Here is an 8877-nt window from a genome sequence, read left to right as displayed (position 1 = left end):
CTAGAAAAGACTCAGCATTTAAATGCAAAAGGAACAGGGTACTCAACCCAAATGTCCGGGCAGTTTGGTGCCCCTCGACGCCCAACGCTTTGGCGCCACTGGCTAATGACGGTCTCTGCCATTGACCGCTTCACTTTCTGTTGAAGAATCAAGTGTTTATTGAATTGGCTTTTGAGGATTGTTCATGGTGTGAATACATGATGAATACAGGAGGGATTGTGAGAGGATCTTGCACACGTTTGGAGCGGGTTAGTTGCAGACTGCTGGGTCCTGCACACGTTTGGAGCAGGTTAGTTGCAGGCTGCTGAGTCCTGCACACATTTGGAGCGGGTTAGTTGCAGGCTGTTGGGTCCTGCACACATTTGGAGCTGGTTAGTTGCAGACTGCTGAGTCCTGCACACGTTTGGAGCTGGTTAGTTGCAGACTGCTGGGTCCTGCACACGTTTGGAGCGGGTTAGTTGCAGACTGCTGGGTCCTGCACACGTTTGGAGCGGGTTAGTTGCAGACTGCTGGGTCCTGCACACGTTTGGAGCAGGTTAGTTGCAGGCTGCTGAGTCCTGCACACATTTGGAGCGGGTTAGTTGCAGGCTGTTGGGTCCTGCACACATTTGGAGCGGGTTAGTTGCAGACTGCTGGGTCCTGCACACGTTTGGAGCGGGTTAGTTGCAGGCTGCTGAGTCCTGCACACATTTGGAGCGGGTTAGTTGCAGGCTGTTGGGTCCTGCACACATTTGGAGCGGGTTAGTTGCAGACTGCTGGGTCCTGCACACGTTTGGAGCGGGTTAGTTGCAGACTGCTGGGTCCTGCACACGTTTGGAGCTGGTTAGTTGCAGACTGCTGGGTCCTGCATACGTTTGGAGCGGGTTAGTTGCAGACTGCTGGGTCCTGCACACGTTTGGAGCGGGTTAGTTGCAGACTGCTGGGTCCTGCACACGTTTGGAGCTGGTTAGTTGCAGACTGCTGTGTCCTGCACACGTTTGGAGCGGGTTAGTTGCAGACTGCTGGGTCCTGCACACGTTTGGAGCGGGTTAGTTGCAGACTGTTGGGTCCTGCACACGTTTGGAGCGGGTTAGTTGCAGACTGTTGGGTCCTGCACACGTTTGGAGCGGGTTAGTTGCAGACTGCTGGGTCCTGCACACGTTTGGAGCGGGTTAGTTGCAGACTGTTGGGTCCTGCACACGTTTGGAGCGGGTTAGTTGCAGACTGCTGGGTCCTGCACACGTTTGGAGCGGGTTAGTTGCAGACTGCTGGTTCCTGCTCACGTTTGGAGCGGGTTAGTTGCAGACTTCTTGTTGATTCCGTCCTCAAGCTCACACTTCCACACTTCAAACTCTGCCATCTGTTTGTGCTCAGGAACACCTCGCTTTAATCAGTGCAGTGTGATGTCACGAGGCCTCTGAAGGCAGAACGTTGCGACTTATGTTTATGTGTAGTACCAGTTTGTACAAAAATGTGTTGCTTGAATGGAGTAAACATTAGATTTTGCACATGTTCTGCTCTTTTCCCTCACAACGAAAAGCTTTTATTTCGATAATTGGAAGCATGTTAATGAAAACCTTTTGAATAGAGCCGTTCTGCATGCGGGGCCGCGTACACTCTAATCGTGGCTGTTATTTCAGAGCGCGTGGATAACTGTGGCATCATTTTCAAGCGTAAACGTCAGTCCAAAGTGAGAAACGGAAAAAGGCTTTTTTTCCAAACCCCCGTTTAAATACGAACGCAGTGTTTATTCTCCACTTCTTTTGTTTCATTCCTCGTAAAAGCCCCGCCCTCCAGCTCCACCGTGACCTTGCCCACGCTGCCAGATTGGACGTGAAGGGTAGAGCACACAATACACACAATTAGAATCCATCTGTCGCTCCAAACCTGGCAACCCACAGCTGCCGAGTGTGGGCACAGCTGCTCCTCCTGCAGCGTCGACGTTCTGTTTAGTATCCGGCTTTTACTGCAATCATTCTGTCAGGTTCTTCACATGAACGCAGACGACAGGCGTATTTGTGAAGAGTATGACGATATCCACAGGGTTTCTTTCCCGTTGTGCAACACATTATTCCTTAAGTTTGTGAGCAGCTTCACAAACTCGAGCTTTCTGAACGGGCAAACCCAGTTTATGTGTTTATTTCTTTGCTATTTATTGAATTAAGTTGACTTGGGCCGAAGAGGTGCTGAGGTTTTCCATTGGGTTCCACACTTAATATGGAATTTGTATTTATATACTATAGTGTACTATATTTATATAGGCCACTCCAGAACCTTTAAAAAAAACAAAAACAAATTGCAGTGTACTGTCTGCATCTGATAATAGAGTGTGTTCTTCTAGCTGGTTAATGTTACAGTAAATTCTCTGAAAGTTATGAAAAGCACAGAATACACTTCTAAAACTTGTGAATAATTAGGACGCTCAGGTTAGGGTTATTCAGCCTCCCCCTGGATCCAGGCATGTCCCACCAGGAAGAGGCCTCATGGAAGAGCCAGGATATGGCCTGAGAACGCCTCGGGATCCCCCTGAATGAGCTGGAGGAAGTGTCTGGGATGAGGGAAGTCTGCACCCATGACCAAGCGCCGGATAAGTGGAAGAAGATGGATGTCGTTTGAAAGAGGCAAACATTCTTGGGAGTGTCAACACCAGCTGATCTATAGTATGATGTAATCTGCATCATTATAGATCCAAAGAGGTTCACTCTGGTGGACACACATCTTCATTACTGACGACCAATTTATAATTTATAATAAAACATCTATAATTGCCCAATGGAGCCATTCCACTACGGTGTGAATTAAAGCAATGATGTGTGCTGTTCTCCTGTGGCCCTCAGGATTGGCCCCTGAGGTCATGAGCTCCTCCAACAATCCTCCTGAATATCAATCACGTAAACATTTGCATATCACAACTCTCAGTTCTTCAGTTTAACTCCATTGATTTTCATTGTCAGAGAAAAGAAAAGCTTTAGCCTCTGTCTTTGATCTTTATCCAGCTGTGCACATGACGGCTCTGTCCTCCAAACCATCAACACCACATGACGGCTCTGTCCTCCAAACCATCAACACCACATGACGGCTCTGTCCTCCAAACCATCAACACCACATGACGGCTCTGTCCTCCAAACCATCAACACCACATGACGGCTCTGTCCTCCAAACCATCAACACCACATGACGGCTCTGTCCTCCAAACCATCAACACCACATGACGGCTCTGTCCTCCAAACCATCAACACCACATGACGGCTCTATCCTCCAAACCATCAACACCACATGACGGCTCTGTCCTCCAAACCATCAACACCACATGACGGCTCTGTTCTCCAAACCATCAACACCACATGACGGCTCTGTCCTCCAAACCATCAACACCACATGACGGCTCTGTCCTCCAAACCATCAACACCAAATGACGGCTCTGTTCTCCAAACCATCAACACCACATGACAGCTCTGTTCTCCAAACCATCAACACCACATGACGGCTCTGTTCTCCAAACCATCAACACCACATGACGGCTCTGTCCTCCAAACCATCAACACCACATGACGGCTCTGTCCTCCAAACCATCAACACCAAATGACGGCTCTGTTCTCCAAACCATCAACACCAAATGACGGCTCTGTTCTCCAAACCATCAACACCACATGACAGCTCTGTTCTCCAAACCATCAACACCACATGACGGCTCTGTTCTCCAAACCATCAACACCACATGACAGCTCTGTTCTCCAAACCATCAACACCACATGACGGCTCTGTCCTCCAAACCATCAACACCACATGACGGCTCTGTCCTCCAAACCATCAACACCAAATGACGGCTCTGTTCTCCAAACCATCAACACCACATGACAGCTCTGTTCTCCAAACCATCAACACCACATGACAGCTCTGTTCTCCAAACCATCAACACCACATGACGGCTCTGTCCTCCAAACCATCAACACCACATGACGGCTCTGTCCTCCAAACCATCAACACCACATGACGGCTCTGTCCTCCAAACCATCAACACCACATGACGGCTCTGTCCTCCAAACCATCAACACCAAATGACGGCTCTGTTCTCCAAACCATCAACACCACATGACAGCTCTGTTCTCCAAACCATCAACACCACATGACGGCTCTGTTCTCCAAACCATCAACACCACATGACAGCTCTGTTCTCCAAACCATCAACACCACATGACGGCTCTGTTCTCCAAACCATCAACACCACATGACGGCTCTGTCCTCCAAACCATCAACACCACATGACGGCTCTGTCGTCCAAACCATCAACACCACATGACGGCTCTGTCCTCCAAACCATCAACACCACATGACGGCTCTGTCCTCCAAACCATCAACACCACATGACGGCTCTGTCCTCCAAACCATCAACACCACATGACGGCTCTGTCCTCCAAACCATCAACACCACATGACGGCTCTGTCCTCCAAACCATCAACACCACATGACGGCTCTGTCCTCCAAACCATCAACACCACATGACGGCTCTGTCCTCCAAACCATCAACACCACATGACGGCTCTGTTCTCCAAACCATCAACACCACATGACAGCTCTGTTCTCCAAACCATCAACACCACATGACGGCTCTATCCTCCAAACCATCAACACCACATGACGGCTCTGTCCTCCAAACCATCAACACCACATGACGGCTCTGTCCTCCAAACCATCAACACCACATGACGGCTCTATCCTCCAAACCATCAACACCACATGACGGCTCTGTTCTCCAAACCATCAACACCACATGACGGCTCTGTCCTCCAAACCATCAACACCACATGACGGCTCTGTCCTCCAAACCATCAACACCACATGACGGCTCTGTCCTCCAAACCATCAACACCACATGACGGCTCTGTCCTCCAAACCATCAACACCACATGACGGCTCTGTCCTCCAAAACCACATGACGGCTCTGTCCTCCAAACCATCAACACCAAATGACGGCTCTGTTCTCCAAACCATCAACACCACATGACGGCTCTATCCTCCAAACCATCAACACCACATGACAGCTCTGTCCTCCAAACCATCAACACCACATGACGGCTCTGTTCTCCAAACCATCAACACCACATGACGGCTCTGTTCTCCAAACTATCAACACCACATGACGGCTCTGTCCTCCAAACCATCAACACCACTTGACGGCTCTATCCTCCAAACCATCAACACCACATGACGGCTCTGTTCTCCAAACCATCAACACCACATGACGGCTCTATCCTCCAAACCATCAACACCACATGACGGCTCTGTTCTCCAAACCATCAACACCACATGACGGCTCTGTTCTCCAAACCATCAACACCACATGACGGCTCTGTTCTCCAAACCATCAACACCACATGACGGCTCTGTCCTCCAAACCATCAACACCACATGACGGCTCTGTCGTCCAAACCATCAACACCACATGACGGCTCTGTCCTCCAAACCATCAACACCACATGACGGCTCTGTCCTCCAAACCATCAACACCACATGACGGCTCTGTCCTCCAAACCATCAACACCACATGACGGCTCTGTCCTCCAAACCATCAACACCACATGACGGCTCTGTCCTCCAAACCATCAACACCACATGACGGCTCTGTCCTCCAAACCATCAACACCACATGACGGCTCTGTCCTCCAAACCATCAACACCACATGACGGCTCTGTTCTCCAAACCATCAACACCACATGACAGCTCTGTTCTCCAAACCATCAACACCACATGACGGCTCTATCCTCCAAACCATCAACACCACATGACGGCTCTGTCCTCCAAACCATCAACACCACATGACGGCTCTGTCCTCCAAACCATCAACACCACATGACGGCTCTATCCTCCAAACCATCAACACCACATGACGGCTCTGTTCTCCAAACCATCAACACCACATGACGGCTCTGTCCTCCAAACCATCAACACCACATGACGGCTCTGTCCTCCAAACCATCAACACCACATGACGGCTCTGTCCTCCAAACCATCAACACCACATGACGGCTCTGTCCTCCAAAACCACATGACGGCTCTGTCCTCCAAACCATCAACACCAAATGACGGCTCTGTTCTCCAAACCATCAACACCACATGACGGCTCTATCCTCCAAACCATCAACACCACATGACAGCTCTGTCCTCCAAACCATCAACACCACATGACGGCTCTGTTCTCCAAACCATCAACACCACATGACGGCTCTGTTCTCCAAACCATCAACACCACATGACAGCTCTGTTCTCCAAACCATCAACACCACATGACGGCTCTATCCTCCAAACCATCAACACCACATGACGGCTCTGTTCTCCAAACCATCAACACCACATGACGGCTCTGTTCTCCAAACCATCAACACCACATGACGGCTCTGTCCTCCAAACCATCAACACCACATGACGGCTCTGTCCTCCAAACCATCAACACCACATGACGGCTCTGTTCTCCAAACCATCAACACCACATGACGGCTCTGTTCTCCAAACCATCAACACCACATGACGGCTCTGTCTTCCTCATCGACCACGACATTTCCCACAAAGTGAAGATGTTTGATCTGAGCTTGGATGTTGCTCTGTTCTGCAGCACGGAGAAGACTAAAATATATAAATGTATAAATATATAAATACATAGTTCTAACATTAGAAGATGAAGTGTCTGACGTCAGTCGGCTGTGACAGGATTGGCAGATCAAATTCTCTCTGACATATAATAAAAAAGGTGAAAGAAAGGGGAGGGGCTTCAGATGTGACACTAATGGAATTTTGATGAACTTGTCAATTAATGGCATAATCAAGAGACACGGCGTGTCCACAGTTTAAGATGTGTCAGACTCCTCCTCCTCAGACATGTGTCCAGACAAGACAAGCTTCTGCTGCAGCGTGTCCTGCCTGTGAACGGCGTGTCCTGCCTGTGGACGGCGTGTCCTGCCTGTGGACGGTGTGTCCTGCCTGTGGACGGTGTGTCCTGCCTGTGGACGGTGTGTCCTGCCTGTGGACGGCGGATCAAATCTCCCGAGAATCCCGAGCTCCACTGCCACAAGAGCAGCCGTGACCCAGCAGTGACCCAGCCGTGACCCAGCAGTGACCCAGCAGTGACCCAGCCCCAACAGTGATCCAGCAGTGACCCAGCAGTGACCCAGCAGTGACCCAGCAGTGACCCAGCCCCAGCAGTGACCCAGCAGTTACCCAGCAGTGACCCAGCAGTGAACCAGCAGTTACCCAGCAGTGACCCATCAGTGACCCAGCCGCCTCATCAGGAGTCACGCTGAGCCTCCTCTTCAGACCTGCTCCTGATCCAAAAGACAAACGACAGGAACAAAGCACCAGGAGGAAACGACAAACCAGAAGAAGCAGATGATGATTCAGAGAGAGAATTGTGGTCTACAAAGGCTGGAGATGACTCCATCGTCAAAGGCGTTACAGAAGAGAGGACAGAGTCAGAGACACCTCCAAAAGACAAGGTACCAACACTGAGCCAAAGTACACTACTGCCTCTGACCCTAACACTACTGCCTCTGACCCTAACACTACTGCCTCTGACCCTAACACTACTGCCTCTGACCCTAACACTACTGACCCTAACACTACTGCCTCTGACCCTAACACTACTGCCTCTGACCCTAACACTACTGCCTCTGACCCTAACACTACTACCTCTGACCCTAACACTACTGCCTCTGACCCTAACACTACTGCCTCTGACCCTAACACTACTACCTCTGACCCTAACACTACTGCCTCTGACCCTAACACTACTGCCTCTGACCCTAACACTACTGCCTCTGACCCTAACACTACTGACCCTAACACTACTGCCTCTGACCCTAACACTACTGACCCTAACACTACTGCCTCTGACCCTAACACTACAGACCCTAACACTACTGACCCTAACACTACTGACCCTAACACTACTGCCTCTGACCCTAACACTACTGACCCTAACACTACTGCCTCTGACACTACTGCCTCTGACCCTAACACTACTGCCTCTGACACTACTGCCTCTGACCCTAACACTACTGACCCTAACACTACTGCCACTGACCCTAACACTACTGCCTCTGACCCTAACACTACTGCCTCTGACACTACTGCCTCTGACCCTAACACTACTGCCTCTGACCCTAACACTACTGACCCTAACACTACTGCCTCTGACCCTAACACTACTGCCTCTGACACTACTGCCTCTGACCCTAACACTACTGACCCTAACACTACTGCCTCTGACCCTAACACTACTGACCCTAACACTACTGCCTCTGACCCTAACACTACTGACCCTAACACTACTGCCACTGACCCTAACACTACTGACCCTAACACTACTGCCTCTGACACTACTGCCTCTGACCCTAACACTACTGACCCTAACACTACTGACCCTAACACTACTGACCCTAACACTACTGCCTCTGACCCTAACACTACTGACCCTAACACTACTGCCTCTGACCCTAACACTACTGCCTCGACCCTAACACTACTGCCACTGACCCTAACACTACTGCCTCTGACACTAACACTACTGCCTCTGACCCTAACACTACTGCCTCTGACCCCAACACTACTGACCCTAACACTACTGCCTCTGACCCTAACACTACTGCTTCTGACCCTAACACTACTGCCTCTGACCCTAACACTACTGACCCTAACACTACTGCCTCTGACCCTAACACTACTGCCTCTGACCCTAACACTACTGACCCTAACACTACTGCCTCTGACCCTAACACTACTGCCTCTGACCCTAACACTACTGACCCTAACACTACTGCCTCTGACCCTAACACTACTGCCTCTGACCCTAACACTACTGCCTCTGACCCTAACACTACTGACCCTAACACTACTGCCTCTGACC

The sequence above is a fragment of the Eucyclogobius newberryi genome, unplaced genomic scaffold (genome assembly GCF_026437365.1).
Source record: "Eucyclogobius newberryi isolate DKJ021-1_F unplaced genomic scaffold, fEucNew1.0.hap1 SCAF_5, whole genome shotgun sequence".
Classification (NCBI taxonomy): Eukaryota; Metazoa; Chordata; class Actinopteri; order Gobiiformes; family Gobiidae; genus Eucyclogobius; species Eucyclogobius newberryi.
This window is presented reverse-complemented; position numbering follows the sequence as displayed.